This window comes from Bufo gargarizans, chromosome 2 (genome assembly GCF_014858855.1).
Source record: "Bufo gargarizans isolate SCDJY-AF-19 chromosome 2, ASM1485885v1, whole genome shotgun sequence".
Classification (NCBI taxonomy): domain Eukaryota; kingdom Metazoa; phylum Chordata; class Amphibia; order Anura; family Bufonidae; genus Bufo; species Bufo gargarizans.
Window position 1 is genome coordinate 333,478,156 of NC_058081.1, and position 19,585 is coordinate 333,497,740.

General features: G+C 43.7%; 1 pseudogene; it reads right to left on the reverse strand.

Moving 5' to 3' along the window:
* The window catches only part of LOC122925882, a 2,558,103-nt pseudogene that overhangs the window by 1,037,842 nt on the left and 1,500,676 nt on the right, over positions 1-19,585 (reverse strand).

Sequence of the window (19,585 nt, forward strand, 5' to 3'; positions counted from 1 at the left end):
GAGTTAACCCTTTTTGTGTTGCTGAATCCACACCATGCCTTTTTAATGGGCAATATGAAATATGTGGCATATAAATTCCACACATAAATCAGAGTTCATAGTTCCTTGTAACCCCAAAAGGTCCGAGGGGGTCTCCATAGTTCTGGGTCCATAGTCTGTAGGAAGGAGGCTGGCCCTCAGGCTTCTCCAGCAGCCCCAGTGACGGTTCAGTCAGTGACATTTCTCCCCTCCCAACAGTAGACCAACTAGGTACCTGACCTTCTGTCGGTCGGTGCCTGAGTTAGTCGAGTAGCCCACCCATAAACAAACACTGGTCCTGTTGATCTCTGGAGCCTGGCTTTGTTATGTATGTCCCCAGCTGTTGAGTGGGCATCTGCTACTCCTTGCTTCATTGTTGTTCTCTAGCTTGGAGCTGTGGGTACTTGGTGGGCAGAGGCCAACTGCGCTCTGCCCAGATGCCAGCTCTTCCGCTGGAGTAGCCTGTGGGGAGTCAGCACTTGGACAAGAGGATAGGGGAGGGCAGAGGCCAACTGTGCTCTGCCCAGATGCCAGCTCTTCCAGCGGGATGGGGTCAGGGAATCCTACCCCCAGGGCCTTGTTGCGGATCATCTGTGGGGAGGAGGGATCACTTACCTCCTCCTCCTGGCATTCCTGTGGGGTTTAAGGGGGATCTGTACCGGACGTCCAGCATCCCGGTAGGCCTGGTGCTGAGACTGCAGGTCCCATCTGCACCATCGGAGTTGTCCCCCTGTGGTTGAGAAGAGAAACCGGTTGTCTCCTCTACCTTTAAGGTACACTGCCGCCGGAGAATTGAGACAAGGCTCTTCTCTCCCTGCAAAACATACTCCTCCTCCCACGCTGGATCCAAGACCGGGCTTCCGCTTCCAGTGGGTGAACCTCTCCTAAATCCAGAGAGCAGGAACAGCTCTTACAAGAGCTAGTAGTTATAGCCAGGGGAGTATAGCAAATCTTCAGCATATAGCGATCCCCAGTGTTGATCAGTTACTCAAACACCAGCCTCAACATGATCAAGGGTAAAAGAGGAGCTCTCTTTTTTGAAGATCAACTCCGTATATATACAGATCAAGAAGTCCCCCAGTGACTGTTCAGTCCGTCACATGCCCCATATAGTTATTTCCCCCACACTGCTCCATATAGAAATTTCCCCCACACTGCCCCAATATAGTAATTTCCCCACACTGCCCTATATAGTAATTTCCCCCACTCTGCCCCATATAGTAATTTCACCCACTCTGCTCCATATAGTAATTTCCCCCACACTCCCCCATATGGTAATTTCCCCCACACTGCCCCATATGGTAATTTCCCCCACACTGCCCCATATGGTAATTTCCCCCACACTGCCCCATATGGTAATTTCCCCCACACTGCCCCATATGGTAATTTCCCCCACACTGCCCCATATGGTAATTTCCCCCACACAGCCCCATATAGTAATTTCCATTACATGGCCCCATATAGTAGTTTCCCCCACACAGCCCCATATAGTAATTTCCATTACATGGCCCCATATAGTAGTTTCCCCCACACTACCCCACACAGAAGTTTACCCCCCACACTACCCTACACAGTAGTTTCCCCCACTCTGCCCCATATAGTAATTTCCCCCACACTGCTCTCAGGAGGCAGGGAACTAACACGGGGCTACAGACCCAAACGCCCCAATTGTAATCCGCCACTGCCCCTGTTATTTCAGCCCTTCACAGACCTCTACCCACTGACTATCTCACCTATATTTCATACAGAGCTCCTAGGAAGATATGTCTCCCAGTGATCACCCCCCCTCCCCTCTTTAGTGGCATTTAAAATTTTCCCAGCCTGTCACCTCCCACTAATGATGTGATGTCTCTGGAGGTTATATCAGTGCTGGAGCGTTATAAGAGGAGTGTCTGATATCATTCACATATGATGCAATGTCTCTGGAGGTTATATCAGTGCTTGAGCGTTATAATAGGAGCGGCTGATATCAGTCACATGTGATGTAATGTCTCTGGAGGTTATATCAGTGCTGGAGTGTTAAAAGAGGAGTGGCTGATATCAGTCACATAGGAAGTAATGTCTATGGAGGTTTTATCAGTGCAGGTGCGTTATAAGAGGATCTGCTGACATCAGTCACATGATGAAATGTCTTTGGAGGTTATATCAGTGCTGGAGCGTTATAAGAGGAGTGGCTGATATCAGTCACATATGAGCTAATGTCTCTGGAGGTTATATCAGTGCTGGACCGTTATTAATCAGGCGGCTGATATCAGTCACATATGATGTAATGTCTCTGGAGGTTATATCAGTGCTGGAGTGTTATAAGAGGAGCGGCTAATATCAGTCACATGTGATGCAATGTCTCTGGAGGTTATATCAGTGCTGAAGCGTTATACGAAGAGCGGCTGATATCAGTCACATGTGATTTACTGTCTCTGGAGGTTATATTAGTGCTGGAGCTTTATAAGAGGAGCAGCTTATATCAGTCACATAGGATGGAAATCTTACCGGTGGCCTTGCTGTAATGTCATTATCATTCTGCCAGCCCTTCTCCTATCAGTAGGCCACCAGTACCAACTGCTCTCAGGTCCTTTGACACCCAGCAGCTGGATAGAGGTCACAACAGACTTAGTATTACACTTTTATTTTATTTTTTTCTTAACAGGGGCAACATTATTGTGTGGAGGCAGCAGCACTATACTGAGGGCATAAATACTGTGTAGGGGTATAACTACCGGGTGGGAGCATAAATTGGGCATAACTACTGTGTGATACTGGGTGGGACTGGGGTATATAGAACAGAGTTAGAGGCATGGCTTAGTGGAAATAAATTTGGCGTGGCACACTAAGCAGACCACACCAATTATACCTCCTTTGGCTTTTCAGAAGTCGGGAGGTATGTTATGTGAACCACGCCTAATGGTTTGCTGACCCCACCCACTTGGTGTGGTCATGCCTCCTACCATTTTGGCCACCTACAACATAGGGCCACTTCTATGCTTTTTTCCAGGGCCACTTTGAGTTTCCCATCCGCCCCTGGGCATGCTACTTTTTTCTTCCATTTGCAACAAAAAGAAAATGCTACTTCCCATTGAAACGAATGGGAGGCAGCATTTTTGGGAGAAATGGAACTACTTTAAATCAGTGCCAAAAAACTCAATGTGAACTGGTCCTTAGAGGTAGCCCTAAGCCAAACTGGTTGTGTTTTTTATTTTTCCAAATACTATATTAATTTTCAGATTACAAATAAAATCATATGAACCCTATAAGTTGGGTTCTTGAAATAGAAAAGAAGAAAATACATACATTTTTATAACTCATAGATAGTCTATCATCTATCCAACTCCCTGTGAAAGCCCACCCTATCCTCGCCCCATCCCCCAGATGGTCTGCAGTTAGACATATATTTTTTATGCAGTCTTTTGATCCAAAGCTATAATTGGATTCAAAAGGAAGGGGAAATGTGAAAGCAAGGGCGTAGCGTGGGGGGGGCAGGGGGGCCGTTGCCCCGGGCGCCACTCTGCAGGGGGGCGCCGTGTGCGGGGCTGGCACAAGTTAAATCGCCAATGCTGTGTTTTTTTTTCTTCACACAGCGTCCGGCTGCAGAACAGAGTGAGGAGGCGAGAGGGGGTGGGGCATGCACGGCAGTTCCCGATAGGCTCCGCCCACCTTCCAGGCGGGCTAGACAGTGCAGACTGCAGAGCCAGAAGCCGGAGCAAGAAGAAGCAGAAGATCATGGCTGGATTGGCTGCAGCTGAATCAGTAGGAGACTGTAGTCCAGCCATGAGCCTGGAGACAGTGATTCAACTTGAATTACTTAGTGGGGGCATTGTGCACTGTCTGTGGGGGCAGTATTACTTTGTTGGGGCCCTGGGGGGCAAATTACGTAATGGGCAGTGCCCATTACGTAATTTGCCCCCCAGTGCCCCCACTAAGTAATACTAACTGCCCCCACAGACAGTGCACAACTCACTGCACACTGCCCATTATGTAATTTGCCCCCCAGTGCCCCCAAAGACAGTGCACAACTCACTGCACACTGCCCATTACATAATTTGCCCCCAGTGCCCCCACAGACAGTGCACAACTCACTGCACACTGCCCACTACGTAATTTGCCCCCCAGTGCCCCCACACACAGTGCACAACTGCACACTGCCCATTACGTAATTTGCCCCCAGTGCCCCCACTAAGTAATACTGCCCCACAGACAGTGCACAGTTGTGGCAGTATTACTTAGTGGGCCACTGGGGGGCAAATAACATAATGGAGGGCATTGTGCACCGTCTGTGGGGGCAGTAAGTATTACTTAGTGGGGGCACTGGGGGGAAAATTGCATAATGGGCAGTGTGCAGTGAGTTGTGCACTGTCTGTGGGGGCAGTATTACTTTGTTGGGCACTGGGGGGCAAATTACATAATGGGCAGTGCACAACTAACTGCACACTGCCCATTACATAATTTGCCCCCCAGTGCCCCCACTAAGTAATACTAAGTGACTAAACAAACGCATGCCCTCGCACAATCCACCATGATCCGGCCGGCCGGCAAGTACAGGAACAGCCGAACAGGAGGAGTCAGATCGATGACAGCCAGGTAGGGGGCATGGCGAGGGCGGCGGCTAGGAATCAGGAGAAGACGTTAGAACTTAGGTGGATGGATCACAAGTAGGGGGCGTGGCGGGATTCTGACTCCAGAGCGCCGGCGCCCCCAGGCAGAGTGCGCTCTACGCGGTGGCCTACTCTGCTTATGGGTGGCGCCGGCCCTGGATTGAAGCGACCCTGAGACAGAGTGAGTGACAGTCAGTGTCACTGTCCCAGAGTCCCAAAGTCCCATCCTGAGTGTGTAATTTGGTCAGTAGTTTACTGTGTTGGCATGGGCTGAGGGCAGGCAGGCTTTAGGGGTAATATATGATAATATGAGTTAAGTGCCACTGTGCCAGTCAGTGTCATGAGAGCCAGGCCAAGGCTGCCAAGCAGATGGCACCATGGCACTGCAGTCAGAGTGCTGGTGAAGGAAGACCAGGGACACTGAGACAGTACTGCCTCTCCGGGATGCCATCTGCCCATCTCTGCTGTCCATATACCAGGCCTACCCTGGTATATAGACAGCAGAGATGGGCAGATGGCATCCTCTGGGCAGTACTGTCTCTCTGGTCATCCTTCACCAGCACCCTGACTGCCACTGTCCTGCTTGGCCTGGCTCTCATGGCACTTCACTGCCTGGTGCTTGGCTATCAGCGCTGAGTGACAGTCACACTGCGACACTGACTGAGTCACTCAGTGCTGATAGCCGATCACCAGGCAGTGAAGTGCCATGAGAGCCAGGCCAAGCAGGACCGTGGCAGTCAGGGTGCTGGTGAAGGAAGACCAGAGAGACAGTACTGCCCAGAGGATGCCATCTGCCCATCTCTGCTGTCCATATACCAGGTCTACCAGCATTAGCCCTTGATATACCAGCTGCCTGCCTGGTCACCCCACCTAACACTCAGGGAGACAAGTGACTCAGACTGTTAGGTGTGGGGTGACCAGGCGGTATATGAAGGGGTAATACTGGTAGGCCTGGTATATGGACAGGAGAGATGGGCAGATGGCATCCTCTGGGGGTTGTATCTTACATGCTGGAGGAGCTGGAGGGAGAGTGATGTATTTTACATGGGACTGTATGCTGGAGGGGCTGAAGGCAGGGCAGTGATGTATCTTGCATGGGATTGTGAGCTGGAGGAGCTGAAGGGAGAGTGATGTATTTTACATGGGACTGTTTGCAAGAAGGACTAAAGGCAGGGGGAGTGTTGTATCTTACACAGGACTGTATGCTGGAGGGGCTGAAGGGGGCCATAATTATTACTATAATACTACAGAGGTGGTCATTATAATAATAATACAGAGGGGCCATTATATATTATAATTATACAGAGAACATTATACTTAGGCACTACAGGGGAAGGGGGACGTCTGTTATCTGAGGATGATAGTAAAGTGAGGCATCTAAAACATTTTCTGCGAAACTTTGCAGAGACAAGACGTGGCTGAAAGAAGGTATCATGATGGTCCTATCTCCGAATGAGGACGTTGAGGAAAGTCTACATCACAGGAGATGTCACTGGATGTAACGGGTATGGTGCTGTATTCTCCTGTATATTTCATAGCAATGTATGTAAAGTCCATCCAAATATCTGTTTCACGGTAGGGTAGGGGGGAGGGGGTGTATAGAATTTGTCCCACACTGCCTCAGCCTGGCCCCAGACTTGAGGTCACACTGTGTGTGTTCTGAATTCTGGGGCCTCACACCCACACACTCTACTACATTATCTGTACTCAGAGAGCTATCACTGTGTTATCTGTGGTGTTACATAGGACTGCAGGTGACATCTACTACATTATTTGTAAAAAAAAAAGAAACAAAAGGGGGCATGGTCACAGGTTGGGGGGGGGGGGGGGGGGGGGGCAATACTTGGCTTGTCCCGAGTGCTGGCTACCCACGTTACGCCACTGTGTAAAAGGAAAAACTTCTCATCCTTCCTGCTGTATCCAATTCTGGCTTTAGCACAAAAAAAAAAAGAATCAAAAACAGCAGTGGCTTATGTAATGTTTGCCACCTAATATTGCAATATTGCCATGTATACTAAATAGTTTAACACCTAATAAAAATGTATACTGTAAGTAGAAATAAATAGTATGTGGTTAATAATATTGAAGTTTAGGACTTAAAACAGGAGAAAAACTTTCATATCAAGTTAGTGTCCTACTTTTCTGACGAGAATATAATAAAGCTTCTGGCAAAGTTTTGACTTTTACTCTTTTACAGCCCAGATATTGCCAGGCTAATTACATTAACCTGCGGTAGTGGTAATTTATATCTCAATGGCGAGCTCTCCTAAGGTAACTTAATATTATTGTCAAATGTTAATATCCCTGGAAGAGTAGTAGAAGGTAGGAAATTTTGTAAGTACCTTGAGGGTGTGCCAAACATCAAAGCACTTGGCATAGGTAGGCGCTTATTAGAATATCCCGCATAGCTATTTTATGCAAATAATAGTATAGTAGAAGTACACACATTATCATACTGCATAAACTACAGATTGCATGCCTGTCAGAACACTAATGATACTAATAAAGCAAGGTAACAGAGAATACCGCAATAACCTTTCAACACACAATAATTATTATAATAACAGCTTTGGCCAAATGCAAAGATTCCTGTTTTCAGAAGTCCTGTGACAAGGACCTACCTGAGTTGTTACTATGAAAAGCTAAGGAACATAAAAGCGAATGAAGCCATAGAAAACACTTCTAAGGGATGTCACTATTAAACAGTAGTTTAAAGCATTGTACTAATTTACTCTATTTTCACATAGTCTTTACCTGACCATATGTTCCTTTTTATGTTAGTGAAAGATTATAGACTCTTCAATGTATTTCCTGTACATAGTAGATAACCCCGCATTTAAGGGAAAAACATCCCTTTCACACTTTCAATCTCAAAGACATTACATTCACCCTCCTTTTGTTGGCAAGTACACACCTGCTGCTTTGATCTTACACTGACAGATGGCCCTTATTTCCTATTAAGTCACAATTTAGTGATTCATTTTAATATGCCATGGACTGCGGAAAGCCCAGGACCAGATGTCTATTTATTCTCCCATGGAAGAGCCTTTATAAGAAAAAGTTAAGACGACACATGCTCTCTTGAATCACGTTCTATTTCCTGTTCGGAATAAATCAGAATCTTTGTCAACAACAATTAAAGTGTAGTTTGGGCTCCTGTAAACAGCGTAGAATGAAAGAAATCAGATTTCATTTGTACTGTCAAAGGCTGACGCTGGGTGGTTAATATTATTTTGTGGGATAATCTCCATGGAGCACATTCAGCACTATTACATAGTTGATTTTAATTAAAACTCAGGGTACCTTTCCAGTTTTGTTAGGAAGATGTCCTGGGTCTGATTAGCTGAAGCTTGCACTGAGAAGTTAATTTGACATACAACATATTTTTCTTGAGGTAAGTGTCGCAGGAAGCTGTTTATAATAGCTGTCTTTCCCGTGCCTGTGGGGCCCACAAAAAGTAATGGCTTGTCTTGAAGCAGCAATGTCTCCAGGAAGTACATCTGCATAGCAGTCCCAGGCGTGCTCACTATAATGTCATTAAGCTGCAAGAAGAAAGGAGAACAGGTCCCGACAATGTAAATACAATGCTTTATTAATCGTTTTTTTCCTCACAAATAAACTTCTTTTAAATAAACAGGGATAAATCCTTTTGGGTTTAGAAGATATTCGTTTTCCATCATTCTAGTACTTTAAACTAGTAGAAAAATGGAAAACTAAATCTAGAGAAAATGTACCGTATGTTACAGAAGAAAGGTTCTATAATCATAACTGGAAACACACATGCAGTTTGAGGTGCAGCCACATGTGGCTCCAGCAGAAAGAACTAGATGTCCTTCTTTATTTTTCCCATTCTTCTTAAATCGACTTCTGGTTTTGAATTAAACAAAAAACAAAAAAACAAACAAAAACAAACTGCCACAAAAACAGCATGTGGGATTCCGGAGTGATTCAAAAGGAAATTATGTATTTTTTCTACATATATTTAAAGGGGGTTTCCAGGAGTGAAATATATCCTCAGTAAGTGTAGGTCATCAATATCTGATCAGTAATACCCCTGCTGATCAGCTGTTTGAAAAGGCCATGGCAGTCCGATGAGTACTGTAGACCAGTGATGTCACATTTATTGGTCTCATGGCCTATGTGCAGCTCAGTCCTATTCAAGGTCTGCAATGCCCAGCACATCCACTAAACAATTGACCATGTTGTGCTTTGCAAGCTGTGAGGAGGCTGCAGCACTGACCAGAGTGTCGTGGCCTCTTTAAACAGCTGAGGATATACTGAGGATCACTATTTTACTCCCAGGTTTTCTTTGTGGCCTCATATATGTTAATGCTAATTTACTGAGTACCTACGTATTCTATAATGTTGTAAAATTATCTTTCATATCATTCACATCAGTACCTGTTCCTATTGGGGCTTACAATCTAAATTCCAAATTAATCTATCAGTATGTTTTTGGAAGAAAACCAGAGTACCTGGAATAAACTAAAGCAAATTAGAGTAGAATATACAAACTCCATGCATGTGTGTCCCTTGGACAGATTTGAACACAGAATGTCAGCTCTGCAATGCTGACTACTGAACCACTGTGAGGACTCACAAAGCTGAATTATTTTAGCTTGTTTGCATGATCATGACAAATCCATCAACAGATCCTATTCATTTCTAGGGAACTCAACCTGATGCCAGACTGCACCAGTTTGATTATGATTGATTTTTTATTTATTTTTTTACTGGGTCCATCCATCCATCCAGGCCAGTGGGAAATAGATCACTAAAGATCAGCTAAAGAGCAAATCTTTATAACAGAAAATGTAAGCAGTAACCCAGCCTAAGAACTGTTTCACACAGTATCTAGATCAATGTTTTCCTTCAGTATTTGTAAGACCAAACCAGGAGTGGGTCTAAAACACAGAAGAGGCACACATGTTTCCATTACAATTTTTCTCTATAGATTCTTCTGTCTTTGTCTTACAAATACTCATGCAAAATACAGAGCACAATACCACCATATAAAAGTGTTCCTAGGACCCTTAGGACCCTGTGCATTCACCTATATTTTAAAGGGCATCTGTCAGCAGAATTGTACCTATGAAACTGGCTGACCTGGTACAGATGAGCCTGTAGGAGCAGCAGGGGCGTTGCCATTACTCTAATAGAGGCTCTGATCTCTTGGCAACAGCCGCACCCTCAGCACTTTAACAGGGTAAGGCAGTGTAAATGTGATCATGCCTGGCTCTGACTTCTGCTAAGGTCAAAGTGTAGAGGGCACGGCAGTTGTAGAAAGAGCTGAGTCTCTAGGAGTAACAACAATGCCCCCATTGCTCCTAGAGGCTCATTTGCAAATCTTAAAACATCATTTTACTCAGCAACACAGGCACATATGAACATGAGACCAATATAGATGCCTTCAGCTGCCAAGCGCACATACAACAGCTCAGCCATTTTTATAAGTACAAATATGTTCTTTAAGGCTCTTGACAAGGCCAGAGTTGTATGGAGCCATAACCCAACACCTATGTTCATTAATTGGACAGTCCCCAGCACCTGCTGCCATTTTTATGCATCCCGGTTCATATGTTTTCGAGCATAGTTAAGTGAAAACAATGCCAAGTGACTCAACTGTGCACAAAAACATAAGAACTGGGCTGCCGAAATATGCCAGCAGGTCCTTTTGACTAATGAGTCAAAAATTGAAATACTTGACTGTAACAGAAGCCAGTCTGTTTGCTGAAGGGCAATAATGAGTGTCTGCAGACAACAGTGGACCATGGTGGAGGTTGTGGTGCATTATACATACATACAGTATAAATACAGGCAAATCCATCAAGCAATAACATCAGGGAGGGGTCTGATTACTCCAGATTTATTCTAAGCAGTGTGTACATTTTGGACAGATTTATTCTGGCTGTGTACATTTTGGACCATCATGTTTATACAATGTATAGTATGAGGGAGCACTGGGAGTGACATATTTTCTACCAGTGTTACACACACTAGAATTTCATCAGGTTGTAGTAAAGCTTGCAGCAATGAAGTTCGTAGAGTGGAGCTGCCCAATTTAGCCATCATATGAGAGAAAAGAACTTAGCTAAGATAGCTCCAGGCACCAAAAAGTGAGATCCAGACAACAAAGGATAGATATCTGTAAAGAATAAATCAAGGCAATTGGACATACTGTAGATTTCTTGAAAACGTTTCACTCGTTCTTCCAACAAGCTTTCTCAATTCTGAGTGATTGTACAAATGCGAACCTTCACAGACAACAAAGGATAGAAACAGTGAACCATGGTGGTGGTTGGAGTGCAGTATACATACAGTAGAAATACAGGCAAATACTTATCCATCAGCCAATAACATCAGGTCAAATGCCCGATGGAGGCCCCCGGCGGCTGTTCTCGGAACTGCCTGCTCCCCGTGACCGCATTTGATTTCAGACCGGCTCGCGGCACAGGCACAGGTAAGGTGTGCATCGCCGGCCGGGTGAGTCAAGATGGCAGCCCGCATGTGTTCGCAGGCGAACACTGCGAACTGGCCATCACTGCTCATCACAAGGTCTATCAGTTCTGGTGCAACAAACACAACAGCGGAGGTGGCTCATATGCTTCGTAATAGTGAGATCACAGACATCCATGCAAGCACCGTGTGATGCGCATCACAAAAGTTGAATGGTGGCCTGAAAAAAGGTGAAGAAGCTTCAAATTCAAAATCATCAAAAGAAGTGTCAGCTCGAGTTTGCATAAAGTGTGGACAGTAGAAGATTGGAAACGGGTGATTTGGAGCAATGAGATGAAAGTGAATGCTGAACCGCTTATGCACCACAATTTACAAGGCATAAGTGTACAGCTGGAAAGGTTGCTACAATGCGGGTAGGAAGCCACCAGTGGAGACTAAGTTGTGCAATCTTTGGCTGTTCCGCCCATAATACAGAGTCCCCAAATTCTCTGAAACGCCTTTGGAGATGGCTTATGGTAGAGAAATGAACATTCATTGCACGGGCAACAGCTCTGGTAGAAATTCCTGCAGTCAGCATGCCAATTGCACGCTCCCTCAAACGTTGCAACATCTGTGGCATTGTGCTGTGTGATCAAACTGCACATTTCAGAGTGGATTTTTATTGTGGGCAGTCTAAGGCACACCAGTGCAATATTCATGCTATCTAATCAGCACGTTGATCTGCCACACCTATGAGGTGGGATGGATTATCTTGGCAAAGGAGACGTGCTTACTAACACAGATTTAGACATAATTGTGAACAATATTTGAGAGTAATGGGTCTTTTGTGTATGTAGAACATGTTTCAGATCTGTATGTTTCATTGTGTGTGTGTGTATATATATATATATATATAGAGATAGATATATTGCTTGATTGCGAACTGTTTGAGAAATGTATACCTGCTTCCAAACACTCTTTCAATAACTGTTGGGCCTATAGGGGTCTAGTTTAGTGTTTAAATAACAAAAAAGAATATCCCTACTAAAGCTGACTCTACTAAATGCATTGCACATTCTTGTAAAAATTGATGTTCAGAGTGGGTGTCCTATTTATAGTCCCAAAACTTTTGTCAAAATGGAGCGAGGAAGGGGACTAAGAATGTCCAGGATCCATTGAGTGAAGGACGGCAGCAGGCGAGCGTCCTTCACTCACTGCGCCTGCGCCTAATACTAAAATGGACGACGCAGGTGTCAATCACCTTTACAAGGGAGTGACAAACGGTGAGAGGACGGAGCCTTTAGGTGCTGCAGCAGCAATTCCCCACTAGCACCTAGAGGCTAATTTGCATATGATAAAAGTCATTATTTAGCGCGAACGGCGGCAGGCAGTGAGATATAAGGCATACAGTTATGTTCTGCTGACATTAGCACATCGCTAATGTCAGCCAGCCAGCTACAGCCAGCTTTTCTGATGACAGAAACCCTTTAATGTCAGGTGAAATTTTCATTTTGCATTTTTCTAAAAAGGTTTTCTATGTCTGGTATAAATCACTTTGCCCCATCAGTAAATGTGTGTTTTAGAGCAGACAATTAACTTTGTGGATTTTCCAGATTAATCTGATTTAAACAGAGGCTGCTCAATTTTAAAGAATCAAAGAAAGAAGGCAACCATCTGTCATAAGCTTGTATTCACCCTCATAAATTCATCATTACAAGCCAATGCTTTTAAAGTGAAGTAATAAATATTCTCAGAGCTCAAAATCTTTCTTAAACTGTGCGTTTGATATTACTCAGGCACTTTGAAGTATTCAGATTAACCCATGAAAAAAGGTTTCTTTTATAGGATAATAGCATTGACAAAAGTTCAAATTCTAACACAGATAGACAGACAGATAGATATTGCAGATAGATAGTGTAATGCAAGGCACCAACAAACAGACCAGTGATGAAAGCAAAAAGGTGTTTATTCACCAGAAACATAAAAGTCCAGGACACTTGCTGGTAACAAGGAATAATAACAAAAAACCAGGCAAGGAGATTCCAGGAATAGTCCCAACCAGTGCTGAAAGATGCTGTGCACTTGGCAGTCGAGTCACTCCAGATCTTGGGTCCGCTGTAAGGACAAAGTTCCTGGAAGTCTTCAGTCACTAGGAGTTGTGCCCTATACCTGGTTGAGGGAAAATAACAGTGGGCACTGATCACCCTGAGAGACCTCCTTTTAAATGCCTGCTGACCAATCCCAGGGTGCCAAGTGTCCACTACCATAGGTGAACAAATTGCCCTGCACCTGAGTACAAGGCCTAAGGCAATCACAAGTTGATTAACCCATGGCTGGCTACCTAATCCACTTTGCTCTTGTGAGTCAGTATAATATGCGCCACTGGTCGACGAAGTGCATAAGAAGCGCGTACTCGCGACCGTGTATCCCTTTGCGAACCTGCCCTCGTGCATACGCACGGACGCATGATTGACTCAGCGCGAGTATGCGAGCGCGTGGACCCAGATGCGGAAACGGAAGTCGCAGGAGACACCGGAGACAACCCTGGCCGCGGCGTCTTGTCACTCGCCTGGCCACTCTGTCCCCGGGACTCCGACGGTCCTCCCCTCCGATGTCCACGCGAACGCATCTCCACACTGGCTCGTAAAGGGGTCAGCGCTGGTGCATCAGAGACACGCATAACCTGTCCCGCAACTCCACGAGGACCCCTCTTGGTTCCCCTGGAGTGCAAAGCAGGTGAGGATCTTACAGATAGATTTAGATTACCTATATCCTGTATGATTTATGCCTCATGTACATGGCTGTGTACATTTTGGACCATCATCTTTACAAGGGAGCACTGGGAGTGACATATGTTCTACCCATGTTACATACGCTATAATTTTATCAGGTTATGGTAAAACATGCAGAAATTGAGTTTGTAGAGTGGAGATGCCCAATTTAGCTATCATATGAGAGAAAAGAACCAAGCTAAGCTAGATCCAGGCCAGGCAGTTGACAGATAAAACCTCAATGAAAAGTGAGATCCAGACAACAAAGGCTGGACACACATAGGGGGAGATTTATCAAACTGGTTTTAAGTAGAACTGGCTTAGTTGCCCATAGCAACCAATCAGAATCCACCTATCAATTTTCACAGCTCCACTGGAAAATGAAAGATGGAATCTGATTGGTTGCTATGGGTAACTAAGCCAGTTCTACTTTACACCAGTTTGATAAATCTCCCCAATAGAGTTTTTGCAAAGCCAAAGCCAGAAGTGGATACAGCAGGAAGACATTTCTTTATATTTCCCATAACTTTTATATCCCCTAGTCTTGGTTTACAAAATGCATTGGAAATTGCCACAAAAACTGTGTTAAGTTCTAGCCTCATACAGCATTCGATATTCAAACACAATTTTGTGCATGAAGATTGCAGCACTGCCAAATCACACAATTTTAAGTAGATAACTAGCACCTATGGCATTTCCTATCCTCTGAAAAAAAAAAAAAAAAATATATATATATATATATATATATATATATATACTCCAACCAACATTATCCCTATTTCACCCCTTTCTCTATCACATTCCTTCCTGTAACACATTTTGCTTCCAACTCTATTGTATAAAAACTTGAAAAATACCCTGTAGACATCTATGGGGACATTCTTCAAACTGGTGTAAAGTGGAACTGGCTTAGTTTCCCATAGCAACCAATCAGCTTCCACCTTCCATTTTTTTACAGGTCGTTTGTAAAATGAAAGGTAAAATCTGATTGAACAACTAAGCCAGTTCTACTTTACACCAGTCTGATAAATCTCCCCCTCCCCAGTACTTTATGGAATCAACAAATAGTGAACCAGGCATGCCGTCATGGTAGGATTGATCCTGCTAATTAAAATTATACCCGTCATGATAAAATTGGTTGTGATATTCCACAGAAAAAAAAAGTTTTATCCTTTATGCAAATGAGAGCTTTGAGCTCCACTGCATTCAGTGCTTGCTATACCCCTTGGTGCACTTAAAACTCTCATCGGCATAACAAATAATATAATTTTTTTTTTCTTGAGAAAGCCACAACCAATGTTCTGAAGACAGGTATCACTTTAATCATTAGGGTCAAACCTGCCAAACAGTATACCTGGTTTATTAGGGTTGATCCTATAGACGTGTGTTCTTTAATGCCACTTGTTATGCCAGGAATAATTTGCCACGAGTTTGTAAGTGTCTTTATAGAATGAGAAGGGGCTTGATAAATATGGGAATTATGAGTGACATTCTATTCAACAGAAATAATTTTTGTAAAAATGATTGTACTTTTTGAACATATCGCTATTACCTCCATAACTCAATATATACTTTATAACCCTAAAACCGAACACAAATATGCAAGGAATTGAAGGACTGTCAATGATGATCTACAGAATGTGGAAACTGGCTCAATTTACCTGATATATACCATTTCCCTATTCGTATAATGCAGCCAAGAGTAGAAACTGGCTTGAGGACAGATATTTTACTTGCCTAAAGCTAGAGTTGTTGTTTTTCTTTAGCAAACATGACATAAAAAATGTTCTCTCATTGGCTGCCAAACTATAATCTAAAAGCAGACCCTATTTCTGCAGAGAAATTTTGAAACTGGAAATTGCCTCTGGCAAGACACTGAAATTGAAGTTACATTGACAGAACTAATTTTAAAGTTTAAACATCACTGTATAAGTTGACATAAATGTGTTGGCAAAAATCACTTTCTTGGATAACTAATACAGTCTAATAACTTTTAAACAATCTTATATCTATGTATGAGAGACATTGCCTGAAAGTTCAGCACAGACAATTTGTACAATTACATAGATTAATAAAGAGAGATGATATATAAATTGCTCTTTACTATCACATGTACAAACAGGGTTATAAATTACATAGAAACACACAAGTCAACAATTAACCTCTTTAGCCCTGCAGCATTTTTTCTTTTGTATTTTCATTTTTCACTCCCTAGCCATAACTTTTTTATTTTTCCATTCACATAGTCATATAAAGGCTTGTTTTTTGCGGGACAAATTGTACTTTCAAATGGGATAATTTACTATTGGATATGATGTAGTGGGAAGCTGAGAAAAATTCCAAATGAGGTGGAATTGGAATGCAATTTGCCATAGTTTTGCAGGTTTTGTTATCACAGCTTTACCCATGTGGTAAAGAGCTATTATATTACATTCATTCTCAGGGTCAGTATGAGAACAGAAATTATACATTTATATAGTTTTTCTTGTGTTTTGATACTGAAAAAATAAAACCTTTGGAAGGGCTCACTTTTTGCAGGACAATCGTAGTTTTTAGTTATACTATTTTGGGATGTGTATGAATTTTACTAAATGGGAAAACACTAATTAAAACTGACTTGGAAAAAGACAGGCATTTTTTAGTAAAGTAAACTGTAGCAACCAGCGTTGGCTGCTGCCTAGGCTAATAAAATGATGTGGTTCATGAATAGAGGCATAAATGACTAGAACCTAGTTTTATCACTTTGCAAATCAGTACTCAGACTGCACGTAGAGCATTGTGTTCAATTTTAGGTACCTGTCAAGAACGGACTGACCATCGACCCTACTGGGATGATTACAGGTGAGCCGATGCTCAAAGGTGATCCGAGCCCTCCTCATGGCTACCAGCTGGGTACATAACAATGTAATGCTCCCAGTGTTAATCAACTGTATGCTATAGGGGCAGTATCATTATTAGGGGCGCTATAGGTGGTTATTGCGGCACATTTCTGCAGGATAGCATTTAGGGGCATTGGAAAATATAGCAGGCATGGTATTGGGGGTGGAAGCAGAATGACATTGTTGGGACACCAGGGTGGGAAGGAAGATGTAAAAGTGAGATCTCTGTACCAAACTCTACAGAGATGAGACGTGGCTAAATGAAGACAGCATGATTGCCTGGTCCTACTGGAGATGAAGAAAGAAAGCATCTACTATACATTAGAAGTGCTGTCACTGAAATAAGTCATTACGGTCTAAATGGAGAAGATGTACAGTAGAAAGACATTGTCTACATTAGAGGATACATCACTGGGACTGGCCACCATAGAGGAGTAGCTATTGGAGAGGTATTTTGTATTTATGGGGCAGTATATTGTGCTTCACTGTGGTATTTGGTTTGGCTGGATCAATATTTTGTGCTGCACTGTAGTATATGGTTCTTCTGGGGCAGTGTTTTGTGCTGCACTGTGGTTATTTGATTCTACTAGAACGTTATTTTGTGCTGTAATGTGGTATTGCTTGCCTGACCTACTTGTGTTGGCCCCAACCTCAATTCAATTTTGACTCACCTACAACATAGAGCCACATTATTTTTTTTCCAGGGTTACTTTAAATTCCCAGTCTTCCCCTGGAACCAGTGCAGGCATAGTAGAGAAAAGGCATAGTAGATCTTCAGTGGATTCAAAGGAGGGCAACTAAAGTAATGTTTTGTAATGGAAGGACTACAGTACCCAAAAAGCGTACTATTTAGTTTATAAAAAAGATGGCTGAGGGGCGATCTAATAACTCCAGTATGTGTAAATATATCAGAAATCAGTACAGAAATTTCTCCTATGATCATTTTATACCCATGATTGTGACAATGACAACAGTAGAGATGGCCTTGCTGTTCGTCCGGCAGTCGTTTCTCTGCAAACTTTGCTCGTTCGCGATTCGCCAAACATGCGTACATATGGCGATATTCGCACGCTCCATATTTTTTTGCATAGCGCCAAACTTTGACCCATGACACATCCATCAGGTGGGACAGGACAGCAAATTGAGATGTTTCAGCACATGGACATACCCCAAATCCTATAACAGAACCCGATCTGGCAGCCATTTTACATTATGTGTTTTGCCAGTGTAGGGAGAGGTTGCATTTTGGGGCAGGCAAAAATAGGGACACCAAACGCTAGCTAATAGGGCTGCAAAAGTCCATTTAAGGACTTGTATAGGTGTGCTATTGATAGGTGTGATATACTTATAATATACTTTCTAACATAGAAATTATATTATAGTGTATTTGTATTGTGCACCAGTTGTGCGCGGTTCTGCTGCGATACCGCAGCTATATAGAGGGACAAATGCTATTGCTAATTGCAATGGGTGTGATATATTTGTTGCCCCAAAAAAAAACTGTATGAGGGCTGCAATATACCTTCTTCCATAAAATCCTGATTGAGGGGTGCGATATACCAGTTTCTGCCAAATACTGATTGAGGGGTGCTATATGCCAGTTTCCGCCAAATACTGATTGACGGGTGCTATAAACCTGTTTACGACAAATACTGATTGAGGGGTGCCATATACCTTCTTCCACAAAATCCTGATTGATGGGTGCTATATACCTGTTTTTGCCAAATACTGATTGAGGGGTGCTATATACCATTTTCTGCCAGATACTGATTGAGGGGTGCTATATACCTTCTTCCACAAAATACTGATTAAGGGGTGCTATTGCTATATACCTTCTTCCACAAAATACTGATTGAGGGCTGCGATACACCTGCTTCCACAAAATACTGATTGAGGTGTGCTATATACCTATTTACACCAAATACTGATTGAGGGGTGCTATATACCTGTTTACTCCAAATACTGATTGAGGGGCGCCATATACCTTCTCCCACAAAATACTGATTGAGGGGTGCTATTGCTATATACATTTTTCCACTAAATACTTTGATATAACTTCTTCCACAAATACTGCTCTTCTCTACGGACTTAGGCAGAGGGTCATTTATAAAATGACAGGCAGAGGAAGAGGCAGACCATTCCGCAGGGATGGTAGGGGTCGGGTAGGTGCACCAGGCCGGAGCCTAAGTGGGAAGTTGAAGAAGGTGTGTGCTATTATGTCAAAGGATTTACCAGAGTTGGTTGAGTGGCTCAGTAAGTCTTCCGCTTCTGCACCCTTCTCCTTCTCTGTATATGCACCCTCCTCACTCTCTGCTGTGTGCACCCCAACCACCACCATAGCCCCTCCATTCGAGTCAGAGGAATTATTTTCCCATCCTTTCCCAGACCTTATCGATGCACAGCCATTCTTGGCACCAGATGAGGAAGAGGAGGTAGCAACAGCCGCCACCTAGCGGTCTGACGACAGTACCCAGATCAGCCAAAGGAGGGTGGTCCCCGCTGTTGCTACCTACTCCGAGATCTCTAATGCCAGTGGTGGTGAAGGTGATGATGATGACTTGTCGATGGACGTCACAAGAGAGGAAGAGGAGGGGAGTTCAGAGAGAGAGATGGAGCAGCAGATAGGCAGGAGGAACAGGCAGAACTTGCAGTGCACAGGCGGCAGAAAGCAGACAGCAAATGTATCTGGAGCGAGCCATCCACCATGTACGGTTACATCTTGCGCTCCCAGGACGCCGGCACATGGCTCCACAGTGTGGGCTTTTTTTTACGTGTCAGCTGCTGATAAAAGTGTTGCCATCTGCAGCCTGTGCTGTCAACGCATAAGTCGCAGAAAGCCCAACACTCACCTAGGGACCTTAACAAGGCACCTGGCCTACCATCACCGAGCCCA